The sequence below is a fragment of the Pan paniscus genome, chromosome 1 (assembly GCF_029289425.2).
Source record: "Pan paniscus chromosome 1, NHGRI_mPanPan1-v2.0_pri, whole genome shotgun sequence".
In the NCBI taxonomy this organism is placed as follows: Eukaryota; Metazoa; Chordata; class Mammalia; order Primates; family Hominidae; genus Pan; species Pan paniscus.
In genome coordinates this window covers 96,106,041-96,120,759 of record NC_073249.2, presented here as the reverse complement: position 1 = coordinate 96,120,759, position 14,719 = coordinate 96,106,041, and the positions used below count along the sequence as shown (strand labels likewise).

The following is a 14,719-nucleotide window of genomic DNA, read 5'->3' as shown; positions in this document are numbered from 1 at the left end:
CCTGTAATCCCAGCACTTTGGGAGGCCAAGGCAGGTGGATCACTTGAGGTCAGGAGTTCAAGACCAGCCTGACCAAAATGGTGAAACCCCGTCTCTACTAAAAATACAAAACTTAGCTGGGCTTGGTGGGGCACGCCTGTAACCCCAGCTACTCGGGAGGCTGAGGCAGGAGAATCCGGAGGCAGAGGTTGCAGTGAGCCCAGATTGTCCACTGCACTCCAGCCTGGGCAACAGAGAGAGATTCCATCTCAATAATAATAATAATGGCCAGGTGCAGTGACTCACGCCTGTAATCTCAGCACTTTGGGAGGCCAAGGAGGGCAGATCACCTGAGGTCAGGAGTTTGAGACCAGCCTGACCAATATGATGAAACCCTGTCCGTATTAAAAAAATATAAAAATTAGCTGAGCGTGGTGGCATTCACCTGTAATCCCAGCTACTCGGGAGGCTGAGACAGGAAAATTGCTTGAACCCAGGAGGCGGAGGTTGCAGTGAGCTGAGATCGCACCATTGCACTCCAGCCTGGGCAACAAGAGTGAAACTCCATCTGAAAATAATAATCAATCAATCAATCAATAAAAATAAAAGGAGAACCTTACCAAGGACTCCCATATCCTATCTGCCTAAGTAGATTCTTTTTTTGTTTGTTTGTTTAATTTTAAGACAGAATCTTGCTCTGTTGCCAAGGCTGGAGTGCAGTAGCACAATCTCAGCTCACTGCAGCCTCCGCCTCCCAGGTTCCAGCGATTCTCCTGCCTCAGCCTCCCGGGTAGCTGGGATTACAGGCACGTGCCACCAGGCCCGGCTAATTTTTGTATTTTTAATAGAGATGGGGTTTCACCATGTTGGCCAGGCTAGTCTCAAACTCCTGACCTCAGATGATCCACCCACCTTGGTCTCCCAAAGTGCTGGGATTACAGGCGTGAAGAAGATGCGCCCTGCCATCTTCTTAACTCCTATATCAAAACTGGGATTTTTGTCAACCTGACAGATAAAAAGTGGTACCTTAGTTTAGCTTTATTTGCTCTATTTTTAAAAATTGAGGTAAGTCTGGTGCAGTGGCTCACGCCTGTAATCCCAGCACTTTGGGAGGCTGAGGCGGGTGGATCATCTGAGGTCAGGAGTTCGAGACTAGCCTGGCCAACATGGTGAAACCCCATCTCTACTAAAAATACAAAAATTAGCTGGGTGTGATGGCACATACCTGTAATCCGAGCTACTTGGGAGGCTGAGACAGGAAAATCACTTGTACCTGGGAGGCAGAGGTTACAGTGAGCCAAAATCACACCATTGCACTCCAGCCTAGGCAACAAGAGTGAAACTCCACCTCAAAAAAACAAAAACAAAAACAAAGCAACAAGCTGGGCACGGTGGCTCACGCCTGTAATCCCAGCACTTTGGGAGGCTGAGGCAGGCGAATTACAAGGTCAGGAGTTCGAGACCAGCCTGGCCAACATGGTGAACCCTGTCTCTACTAAAAATACAAAAAATTAGCTGGGCATAGTGGTGGGCACCTGTAATCTCAGCTACTCGTGAGGCTGAGGCAGGAGAATAGCTTGAACCTGGGATGCAGAGGTTGCAGTTAGCCGAGATCACGCCACTGCAATCCAGTCTGGCAACAGAGCGAGACTCCATCTCAAAACACACACACACACACACACACACACACACACACACAATACATATAGTAAAGTGTACAGCTCAATAAAGTTTTACATGTGTATACATTCATATAACCATCACCCAGAAAAAGATAGGATTGTTCCCAACACCTCAGAGGTTCTTTCCTGTCCCTCCTAATCAATACCTCCCCTGACCCTCAACCCCTTAGATGTAATCATTATTCTTACTTTTTTTTTTTAGATGGAGTCTCGCTCTGCCACCGGGCTGGAGTGCAGTGGCATGATCGCGGCTCACTGCAACCTCCGCCTTCCAGGTTCAAGTGATTCTCCTGCCTCTGCCTCCCGAGTAGGTGGGACTACAGGCGTGTGCCACCACGCCCAGCTAATTTTTGTATTTTTAGTAGAGATGGGGTTTCACCATGTTGGCCAGGATTGTCTCGATCTCTTGACTTCGTGATCTGCCCGCCTTGGCCTCCCAAAGTGCTGGGATTACGGGGTGAGCCACTGCGCCTGGCTTATTCTTACTTTTATTGACATAGATAACTTGTTTGTTTGTTTTTTAGAAAGATGGTGTCTGGCTATTGTCATTCCCCAATTGGTTCTTCTGGCCACTGAACACACGAAACCAATCCACTGAGACCCTGTTATTGCAATAAATAGTTCAATCAATGCAAGGCCAGCTATGTAGTACAACTAGAGTTATCACTCAAATCAGCCTCTCTGAAGGCTAGAAGGTTAGGGCCTTTCTTTCTTTCTCCTTTTTTTTTTTTTTTTTTTTTTTTTTTTTGATGGAGTTTCACTCTTGTTGCCCAGGCTGGAGTGCAATAGTGCAATCTCAACTCAGTGCAACCTCCGCCTCCCAGGTTCAAGTGATTCTCCTGCCTCAGCCTCCTGAGTAGCTGGGATTACAGGTGTTAGCCACCACACCTGGCTAATTTTTGTACTTTTAGTAGAGATGGGGTTTCACCATGTTTGTCAGGCTGGTCTTGAACTCCGGACTTCAGGTGATCCGCCTGCCTCAGCCTCCCAAAGTGCTGGGATTACAGGCGTGAGCCACCATGCCCAGCTCCCTCCCTCCCTCCCTCCTTTCCTTCCTTTTTCTTTCTTTCTTTCTCCCTTCCCTTCCTTTTTTCTTTCTTCCTTCCCTTCCTTTTTTCTTTCTGTCTCTCTTTTTCTCTTTCTTTCTTTTCTTTTCTTTCTTTCTTCTTTCTTTCTTTCTCTCTCTCTCTTTCTTTTTTTCTTTTTGAGACTCTTTATGTCACTCAGGCTGGACTGCAGCGAAGCAATCTCGGCTCACTGCAACCTCCACCTCCCCGGTTTAAGCAATTCTCATGCCTCAGCATACTGAGTAACTGGGACTAGAAGCTCATGCCACTATGCCCGATTAATTTTTTGTGTTTTTAGTAAAGATGGGGTTTTGCCATGTTGGTTAGGCTGGTCTCAAACTCCTGGCCTCAAGTGATCATCAAAGTTAGGGTTTTTCAAAGATAGTTTGGTGGGCAGGGAACTAGGGAATTCGTGCTGCTGTTTTGTTGGGGATATAATCATAGGGGTGTGGAAAAATGTCCTTGTGTGCTGAGTCGGCCTCTGGGTGGCGGGGGGCGGGCACAAGACCATTTGGTTATATCATGAGTCACAAGTCTGGGTAAGGTCAGTAAGTTGCCAGAATGTATTAGGTTGGTGCAACAGTAATTGCAGTTTTGACCATTTCTTTTGCACCACCCTAATAGAAGTCTGACTTTTTTCTTTTTCTTTTCTTTTTTTTTTTTTTTTGAGACAGAGTCTTGCTCTTGTGGCCCAGGCTGAAGTACAGTGGTGCAATCTCAGCTCACTGCAACCTCCGCCTCCTGGGTTCAAATGATTCTTCTGTTTCAGCCTCCTGAGGAGCTGGAATTACAGGCATGCACCACCACACTCAGCTAATTTTTGTATTTTTAGTAGAGATGGGGTTTCACCATGTGGGCCAGGCTGGTCTCGAACTCCCGACCTCAGGTGATCTGCCCACCTAAGCCTCCTAAAGTGTTGGAATTACAGGCGTGAGCCACCTCACCCACCCTGAAAAACATTTTAAAAGACCAATCTTAGGTTCTACAATACTGATGTTATCTATAGGAGCAATTGGGGAAGTCACAAATCTTGAGACCACCGGCCACATGACTCCTGAGCAGTAAGGGATTATAGAAACTATGTCTATATTTTAGTAGAATTCACGTCCCTCCCATAATCCTAATCCTGTGGACTTTCATTAGTCTTATAAAGGCAGTTTTCACTCCCTGAGCAAGAAGCGGGTTAGTTTTAGGAAGGCACTATTATCATCCTTGCTTTTAAATTAAGCTATGCACTAAATTCCTCCTATGGGTAGCTTGGCCTATGCCTAGGAATAAGAGAAGATAGCTAGCCTGTGAGGCTAGAAGCAAGATAGAGTCAGCCATGCTAGATTTCTCTAAACGGGCATAATCTTTGCAAAGGCAGTTAAACTATGTTGTCCAGACTGATCTCAAACTCCTGGCCTCAAGCAATCCTCCCGCCTCAGCCTCCCAAAGTGCTGGGATTACAGGTAGGAACCACCACACCCAGCCGTTCTTATACATGCTTTTTAGTAGCCACAGGTACTCATTTCTCTCAGCTATATACTTATAAATGCTGTATCATGGGATAGGCAATTGTTTGGCTTTGGTAGATACTGCTCAACAATTTACCAACGTACTGTTGGGGTTCAAAAAGTAACACCCCAAAGACTGGTGCTTTGACATGCTGTGGCCTTAAACGTGCTTTGATCCTCTGCAGGTGGATCACAAGGTCAGGAGTTAGAGGCCAGCCTGGCCAACATGGTCAAACCCTGTCTCTACTAAAAATACAAAATTAGCTGGGTGTGGTGGCACACACCTGTAGTCCCAGCTACTCAGGAGGCTGTGGTAGGAGAGTCACTTTTACCTGGGAGGCGGGGGGTTGCCGTGAGCTGAGATCATGCCACTGCACTCCAGCCTGGACGACAGAGGGAGACTCTATCTAAAAGAAAAAAAAAAAAGTCCAGGCTCGGTGACTCATACACATACTCGCCAACACTTAGTACTGTCAGTCTTTTCAATTGTAGCTCTTCTAGAAAGTGTTTAGTGATATCTCATAGGTTGCTTTTTGAAATTTTAAAAGTGTGGGCCAGACATGGTGGCTCATGCCTATAATCCCAGCAATTTGAGAGGCCAAGGAGGGCACATCACCTGAGGCCAGGAGTTCGAGATCAGCCTGGCCAAATTTTTTTTGTTTAAGAGTTGGGGTGGCCAGGTGCAGTGGCTCACGCCTATAATCCCAACACTTCGGGAGGCCGAGGTGGGCAGATCACAAGGTCAGGAGTTTGAGACCAGCCTGGCCAACATGGTGAAACCCCGTCTCTACTAAAAGTACAAAAATTAGCTGGGCGTGGTGGCGAGTGCTTGTAATCCCAGCTACCGGGAAGCTGAGGCAGGAGAATCGCTTGAACCCGGGAGGTGGAGGTTGCAGTGAGCCGAGATCACACCACTGCACTCCAGCCTGGGTAACAGAGAGAGACTCCGTCTCAAAAAAAAAAAAAAAAGAAAGAGTTGGGGTGGCTGGGCATGGTGGCTCATGCCTGTAATCCCAGCACTTTGGGAGGCCGAGGTGGGTGGATCACCTAAGGTCAGGAGTTTGAGACCAGCCTGGTCAACATGGTGAAACCCCATCTCTATTAAAAATTCAAAAATTAACCAGGGGTGGTGGTACTTGCCTATAATCCCAGCTACTTGGGAGGCTGAGGCAAGAGAATCACTTGAACCCAGAAGGCGGAGATTGTGGTGTGCCAAGATTGCGCCATTGCACTCCAGCCTGGGCAACAAGAGCGAAACTCCATCTCAAAAAAATTAAATAAATAAATACATACATACATAAATTCAAAGCAGGAACCCTCTCATCATCTTTGCTATCCACTAAGAGCCTCACACTTCAGAGCACCTTCTTGCAAGCTGCTGAATCAGTGAATGAACCTCATGTAATAAAGGTTTTTCAAGGCAAGCCAATAAGGCATAAAGCCATCTTCTCAAATCCAAAGTAAAGTCTCTTTCTCCAAACCAATTACTCAGATATTCCAAGACAGTAGCTACTGTTGTCTGATTCATTCTGCTAGCAATACTAACCAAGGGAGGAAAACCAATTTGAATATAATTAATTCTAGGACTTTCATTTGTAGCTGTCAGTGACCACACCAGCATATAAACTTTCACTCAGACAAAATTTCTTCTAGCCTTCTTCATCTTTAGATTTTGGCATAGTCACATTACTATCCAACTGTCGTGATTTCCAGTGACTTCTATGTTTGTGCACATTCTGTCTTACGTTGAAAACGGTGCCACTTTCTATTGCCACTGAAGTATTGGGGAATAACCTTCAGGGGCAGGTTGGCATCCTAAAAGAGAAACCTTCACACCTTGCTTCCTTTTCAACTTCATTTTTTTTTTCTTTTTTTTTTTGAGATGGAGTTTTGCTCTTGTCGCCCAGGCTGGAGTGCAGTGGTGTGATCTCAGCTCACTGCAACCTCCGCCTCCTGGGTTCAAGTGATTCTCCTGCCTCAGCCTCCCGAGTAGCTGGGATCACAGGCTCCTGCCACCACGCCCAGCTAATTATTGTATTCTTAGTAGAGATGGGGTTTCACTATGTTGCCTAGGCTGGTTTTGAACTCCTCACCTCAGGTGATCCACCCGCTTCAGCCTCCCAAAGTGTTGGGATTACAGGCGTGAGCCACCGTGCCCGTCCTTCCTTTTCAACTTATTTGGGTCAGTTTGAGGTATCACAGCATCTGGACATTGAGCTTCTTTGGTATGGACCTTCCTCAGGTATTCCTGAGGCATCCTCTGGGATAACGAGGGATTGAAACCTTCTGTCTGGTGGCAGAGGGCCAGGCATCAACTCCTCTTCCACTGCAGACTCTGCTGGTACCCATGCCATGATTTTCAACCCAGCCAGTTCCCCACAGAATCTTTTTCTATTCCCTTTCTCTTCCCAACTTCTGTATCCATTTAGTTTTATCTATATTTTTATTCCTTCCAATTGAAACAAACTTTAAGTAACTTGTAAAATAGACACAATTGTTTTTTCTCAATACTTTTACATGCTTTTACAACTTTCCTTGCCAAAAATGTATCTTGCTTTTATTTATACACTTTGTATACAGAATTGTTTCTTTTATATCTAGTAGGTTTTTTGTTTGTTTGTTTGTTTGTTTGTTTGTCTATTTTGAGATGGAGTCTCTGTCACCCAGGCTGGAGTGCAGTGGCGCCATCTCGGCTCACTGCAACCTCGGCCTGCCAAAGTGCTGGGATTACAGGCGTGAGCCACCACACCTGGCCATATCTAGTAGTTTTAATTACATATACTAACTATAATTTTTTTTTTTTTTTTTTTGAGATGGAGTCTAGCTCTGTCACCAGGCTGAAGTTCAGTGGAGCAATCTTGGCTCACTGCAACCTCCACCTCCCAGGTTCAAGCGGTTCTCCTGCCTCAGCCTCCCGAGTAGCTGGGATTGCAGGCATGCACCGCCACGCCCAGCTAATTTTTGTATTTTTAGTAGAGATGAGGTTTCACCTTTGTTGGCCAGGATGGTCTCGGTCTCCTGACCTTGTGATCTGCCCACCTCGGCCTCTCAAAGTGCTGGGATTACAGGCGTGAGCTATCGTGCCCAGCCTATACTAACTATAATTTTAATTCTTAGTAATCCTAATTTCTAGTGAAAACCTAGAAAGTAAGTAATTTTTTTTTAAGAGATAGGGTTTCGCTCTGTCACCCAAGCTGGAGTGCAGTGGCACAATCATAGCTCACTGCAGCCTCGACCTCCCAGGCTCAAATGACTCTCCCACCTCAGCCTCCAGAGTAGCTGGGACTAGAGACATGCACCACCACGCCTGGCTAATTTTTTTTAGTTTTGTTGTAGTGATAAAGTTTGCACCATGTTGCCCAGGCTGGTTGAACTCCTGGGCTCCAGTTATTCACTTGCGTTAGCCTCGCAAAATTACAGGCGTGAGTCACCACAATCAGCCCAATTTTTGTTTATTAAAAGATCTATCTAAATATATTTAGGTTTTCTATATTGTATATAAATAAGATGCCACAGTATAAAACTTATGTTTAATAATTAATGTTTCAGTATTTTAACTTACTTAGAAATGACTCAGACATTTCGTGATTATCTGTTACTTAATTTAACATAATATGACATAAGAATTTATTTTATTTTATTTTATTTTATTTTATTTTGGCCGGGCACAGTGGCTCACGCCTATAATCCCACCACTTTGGGAGGCTGAGGCAAGCGGATCACTTGAGGTCGGGAGTTCAAGACCAGCCTGAACAACATAGAGAAACCCTGTCTCTACTAAAAATACAAAATTAGCCGAGTGTGGTGGTGCATGCCTGTAATCCCAGCTACTCGGGAGGCTGAGGCAGGAGAATTGCTTGAACCCATGAGGCGGAGGTTGCGGTGAGCCGAGATCACACCATTGCACTCCAGCCTGGGCAACAAGAGTGAAACTCCATCTCAAAAAAAAAAAATCTCACTATGTTGCCCAGGCTGGTCTTAAACACCCGGACTCAAGTGATCCTCCTGCCTCAGCTTCCAAAAGTACTGGGATTACAGGATTACAGGCATGAGACACCACACACGGCCTTTATTTTACTAACAAATTTAAAGCTAGTTTTATTTATCAAAAATTGTCACATACACATAGCACATATAGGTATATAGACACACAAACAGAAGTACATCTTATAGCTTTCATAAAAAATTATAATTCGCTGGCTTTCAAATAGTTTTTTTTTGCCATGTGTGATGGTGCATGCCTGTAATCCCAGCTACACAGGAGACTGAGGTGACAGCATTTAAGCCCAGGACTTTGAGACCATTCTGGACAACATAGTGAGGTACTGCCTCAACAACAAAAAACATAAAACAAAAAACAAAAATAGACTGGGTACAGTGGCTCATGCCTGTAATCCCAGCACTTTGGGAGGCTGAGGCAGGCGGATCATTTGAGGTCAGGAGTTCAAGACCAGCCTGGCCACCACAGTGAAACCCCATCTCTACTAAAAATACAAAAATTAGCCGGGCATGATGGTGCAAACCTATAGTCCTAGCTACTCAGGTGGCTGAAGCAGGAGGCGGAGTTCGCCTGAACCCAGGAGGCGGAGATTGCAGTGAGCCAAGATTACACCATTGCACTCCAGCCTGGGCGACAGAGCAAGACTCCATCTCAAAAAATAACAAAAATAAAATAAATAAATAAATAAATAAATAGTTTTTCTTCTTGCCATTCAGACTATCAATCTTCTAATTACCTGTTTTATTACCCTAAGCAACTGTTAGCTGGGCAGTCCTAAATTTGCATGTCTAAAGGGATGAATCTTAGGTAAAACAAGGTAGAAAATTTAGATCTCAAAGGCACAGAGCTTAAACCAGGCCCACATATTGTACCATCATTTGCCCAAACCGAGGAAGAGTGGGTAAAAGCCCAGTTAAGACAAGATGCCAACCTTGGCAACAGAATGAAACTCTGTCTCAAAAGAAAAAAAAAGACATGATGCCAAGGAAAAGCACCTTAAACAAAGTTATAACTTGTTATGTAATTCTTTTCTTTTTTCTTTTTTTTTTTTTTTTCGCCTATAGTTCTAGCTACTTGGGAGGCTGAGGCAGTATCACTTCAGCCCAAGAGTTCAAGGCTGCAGTGATCTATGATTGCAGCACTAAACACCAGCCTGGGCAACAGAGTGAGACTCCAACTCCTCATTTTTCCATAAAATCCAGATCCTGCCCAACACCAACTGTTTTGTTTTTTGTTTTTTTTTTCTGAGACACGGTCTTGTTCTGTCACCCAGGCTGGAGTGCAGTGGTATGATCATGGCTCACTGCAGCCTCGACATCACATTCTCCCACCTCGGCCTCCCAAGTAGCTGGGACTAAAGGCATGTACCACCATGCCAGGCTAATTTTTGTATTTTTTGTAGAGATGGGGTTTCACAGTGGTGCCGACTCCTGGGCTCAAGTGATCTGCGCAACTTGGCCTCCCGAAGTGCTGGGATTACAGGTGTGACCCACCACACCTGGCCAACCCCAACCCCCACACCCCCGCCTTTTTTTTTCTGAGACAGAATTTCGCTCTTTGATCCAGGCTGGTGGGAAGTGGCACGATCTTGGCTTACTGCAACCTCTGCCCCCTAAGTTCAAATGATTCTCCTGTCTCAGACTCCAGAGTAGCTGGGAGTAGCTAGGATTATAGGTGCCCGCCACCAGGCCTGGCTAATTTTTGTGTTTTTAGTAGAGATGGGATTTTGTCATGTCGCCAGGCTGGTCTTGAACTCCTGACCTCAAGTGATCCACCCACCTCGGCCTCTCAAAGTGCTAGGATTATGATGTGAGCCACTGCACCCAGCCAAACCCCAACTTTTTTTTTTTTTTTTTTGAGACCGAGTTTCACTCTTGTTGCCCAGGCTGCAGTACAGTGGCACGATCTCTGCTCACTGCAACCTCTGCCTCCTGGGTTCAAGCGATTCTCCTGCCTCAGCCTCCCGAGTAGCTGGGATTATAGGCAAGCACCACCACCCCTGGTTAATTTTTGAATTTTTAATAGAGATGGGGTTTCACCATGTTGACCAGGCTGGTCTCAAACTCCTGACCTTAGGTGATCCACCCACCTCGGCCTCCCAAAGTGCTGGGATTACAGGCATGAGCCACCATGCTCGGCCACCCCAACTCTTTCTTTTTTTTTTTTTTTTTTTGGGATGGAGTCTATCTGTTACCCAGGCTGGAGTGCAGTGGTGTGATCTCGGCTCACTGCAACCTCCACCTCCCGGGTTCAAGCGATTCTCCTGCCTCAGCTTCCTGGTAGCTGGGATTACAGGCACTCGCCACCACGCCCAGCTAATTTTTGTACTTTTAGTAGAGACGGGGTTTCACCATGTTGGCCAGGCTGGTCTCAAACTCCTGACCTTGTGATCTGCCCACCTCGGCCTCCCGAAGTGTTGGGATTATAGGCGTGAGCCACTGCACCTGGCCACCCCAACTCTTAAACAAAAAAAATTTGGCCAGGCTGATCTCGAACTCCTGGCCTCAGGTGATGTGCCCTCCTTGGCCTCTCAAATTGCTGGGATTATAGGCATGAGCCACCACGCCTGGCCCACACGTTTAAAATTTAAAAAAGCGGCCGAGCCAGGCGGATCACCTGAGGTCAGGAGTTCGAGACCAGCCTGACCAACATGGAGAAACCCCGTCTCTACTAAAAATACAAAATTAGCCGGGCATGGTGGCGCATGCCTGTAATCCCAGCTACTCTGGAGGCTGAGGCAGGAGAATGGCTTGAACCCAGGAGGCAGAGGTTGCTGTGAGCCGAGATCACGCCATTGCACTCCAGCCTGGGCAACAAGAGCGAAACTCCGTCTCAAACAAACAAACAAAAAATTTCAAAAAGCAACCTATGAAATATCAGTAAACACTTTCCAGAATAGCTACAATTCAAAAGACTGACTAAGTGTTGGCGAGTACGTGTAGTGACTGGAACGCTCAGGTTTTGCTGGACCTAGTGAAAATTTGGCTAAGTACTGTAGAGGTCAAGGGGATACTTTCCCTTCCCCCTCTGAAGGCACACTGAAAATCAACTGACAGTAGGACAGATTATTATTATTATTACTATTTTGAGACAAAGTCTCACTCTCTCACTCAGGCTGAAGTGCATTGGCATGATCTCAGCTCACTGCAACCTCCACCTCCCGGGTTCAAGCGATTCTCCCAACTCAGCCTCTCAAATAGCTAGGACTACAGGCGCCCACAACCACACTCAGCTAATTTTTGTATTTTTAGTAGAGACAGGGTTTCTCCATGTTGGTCAGGCTGGTCTTGAACTCCCGACCTCAGGTGATCCACCTGCCTCAGCCTCCCAAAGTGTTGGGATTACAGGTGTGAGCCACCATGCCTGGCCTGAATTTATTTATCTGCTTGGTTAGCAGGTATTTTGACCAACGTGATTTAGCTGATGAGCTATCTTGATGTAGCTGATCTCTCAGGGATGGAAGATATTTCTCAAAAAGGCAGCCTAACTATGAGGAAACACAATGTCAATTCAGGTACAGATTGCATCACATCCTTAATACTATGTGAAGGGTTCTCATCTTAACCTGTGCAACTCAAATTGATACTCAGAATATAGATTGTATTGATTAGATGTTTGAAATATCAATGGAAAATCCCACCCACTTTTTGATGAACAGTATGAACAGTTTTTTGTAATCACATGCATTTAAAACAAGTTGAGTGTCATTTATTGGTGAAGCAGCCTGCGTAGAAACTGCATGATGAACAGCTGGGCACAGTGGGTCACGCCTGTAATCCCTGCACTTTGAGAGGCTGAGGTCAACAGATCACTTTAGGCCAGGAGTTTGAGACCAGCTTGGTCAACATGGCAAAACCCCATCTTTACAAAAAATACAAAAATTAGCTGGGTGTGGTGGTGCACACCTGTGGTCCCAGGTACTTGGGAGGCTGAAGTATGAGAATCGTTTGAACCCAGGAGGCCGAGGTTGCAGTGAGTGGAGATCATGTCACTGTATTCCAGACTGGGCAACACAGCAAGACCCTGTTTCTACTGCAAAATAGAAAAATCAGCCAGGTGTGGTGGTATGTACCTGTAGTTCCAGCTATTCTGTAGGCTGAGGTGGGAGGATCAACCGAGCCCAGGAGGTGGAGGCTGCAATGAGCTGAGATCATGCCGCTACACTCCAGCCTGGGTGACAGAGTGAGACCCTGTCTCAAAAAACAAACAAACAAAACAACTTACTTTGGGATGTTATAGAGGGCCCCTGTGGCATCCAAAAGAGAGATAATAAACAAGTTTTCTGATATGTTAAATTACATATCAGGTATTGTCAAAAAAGAAATTACTGAGTAAGAAATGATGTTTAGGCCGGGCGCAGTGGCTCATGCCTGTAATCCCAGCACTTTGGGAGGCCGAGGCAGGTGGATCTTAAGGTCAGGAGATCGAGACCATCCTGGCTAACACGGTGAAACCCCGTCTCTACTAAAAATAGAAAAATATAGCTGGGCGCGGTGGCGGGCGCCTGTAGTCCCAGCTACTCGGGAGGCTGAGGCAGGAGAATGGCATGAACCCGGGAGGCAGAGCTTGCAGTGAGCCGAGATCACACCACTGCACTCCAGCCTGGGCAACAGAGCGAGACTTCATCTCAAAAAAAAAAAGAAAAGAAAAAGAAATGTTGTTTAACCAAGTTATATTTTTATGGATATGTTATTAATATGTATTCCAAAACTGTATGAGATTCCTAAAATTCTGATATATCTTGGTTTGTTATTAGTTATATTTATGGTTATTATGTTAAATTATTGTAGAACACAGAAATAACCAAATTTTCTTGCCAATTTTGACTTTTGATTTTCACTTTTGACTTTATGATTTTAAGTGATTTTTTTTTTTGAGATACAGTCTTGCTCTGTTGCCCAGGCTGGAGAGCAGTGATGCAATCTCAGCTCACTGCAGCCTCCACCTCCTGGGTTCAAGTAATTCTGGTGCTCAGCCTCCTGAGTAGCTGGGATGACAGGCATGCCCCACCACCCCCGGCTAATTTTGTATTTTTAGTAGAGATGGAGTTTCTCCATGTTGCTCAGGCTGTTCTCGAACTCCTGACCTCAAGTGATCTGCCTGCCTCAGCCTCCCAATGTGCTGGGATTACAGGCGTGAGCCACTGCACCTGGCCCAACTGTCATTTTATTAATACGTATATAAGAAGAACTATAGTTTATGCCCTGACAAATGTATATCCTACTAAAGAAGGGGAATTAAGCTTCTCTCTCTCTCTCTATATATATATATATATATGTATGTATATAGATGTATGTGTGTATATATATATATATATATACGTGTGTGTGTGTATCAGAGACAGGGCCTCACTCTGTCACCTAGGCTGGTGTGCAGTGGTGTGATCATAGCTCACCACAGCTTTGAACTCCTAAGCTGAACTGATCCTCCTGACTCAGCCTCCTGAGTAGCTGGGACTACAGGTGCACGACACCTCACCCTGCCAATGTTTTTATTTTTTGTAGAGACAAGGTCTCACTTTGTTGCCCAGGCTAGTCTGAAACTTCTGGCTTCAAGTGATCTTCCTGCCTCTGCCTCTCAAAATGCGGGATTACAGTCTTGAGCCACTGCACCAGGCTCCCAGCTCCTACTTTAAAAAACCCACAAACAAATGGAAGCATAAAGTACAGTGTTCTACCCTTTACTCTTCTTTTTTCACCTATGTATTTCCAATTACATATATATGTATTTCCAATGACACACAGTAATGTTATTGTAATAACTTGAGTTTGCATTCTTTAAAAAAAATTTTTTTTTTGTAGAGACGGGGTCTTGCTATGTTGCCCAAGCTGGTCTCCAACTCCTGGACTCAAGTGATCCCCCTGCCTTGTCTTCCCAAAGTGCTGGGATTACAGGCGTGAGCCACTGCACCCAAAGAGTTTGCATTCTTCAGCGGCTATGCAATGTTTTGCACCTAGAAGAAATCCAAGGTATTCTCAATAGAACTATAGACTTTCAGTGCTAGAAAGGTATTTAGAGATTAGCAAGTCCACCTCTTATTTTACAGATAATTAATGTACAGAAAGTCAAAAGGACTTCCCTAAGGTCTTACACCTACTAATAAAGAAAGGAATGAGTGAGCCAACTTAAAGGAACATTCACATATAGAGTTAAAATGTTAAGCCATTACAAGTGTAAAAGTAAATAGGATTGCCTGTAGTGGTAACTAGTATCTGTACAGTGTATTCCAGTTTAAAATGTGATCTCACATCCATTAGGTCACATAATGTTCCCAAAGCTCACAGGCAACCTTTGTCTCCATTTTACTGGAAGTAAAACAAGCAGGAATGTGGATTTTTTTTTTAAAGGCTACCCAAGTGAAGCAGTGGGAGTGGAGAAGGAACAAAGAAATCTGTAACTGGTTGTGATCAATGAGTTGTAAACACTACTGCACTAGGACAAGCCTGTGGATTTTTTTTTTTTTAAAGCAGGCTTTAAAAATAGCGAAATTTGGCC

At 45.1% G+C, this 14,719-nt stretch overlaps 1 pseudogene; it reads right to left on the bottom strand.

The window, feature by feature from the left end:
* Positions 1-4,427: 4,427 nt before the first annotated feature.
* On the bottom strand, positions 4,428-6,793 carry LOC103785891 (gem-associated protein 2-like; annotated as a pseudogene).
* Positions 6,794-14,719: the final 7,926 nt, after the last annotated feature.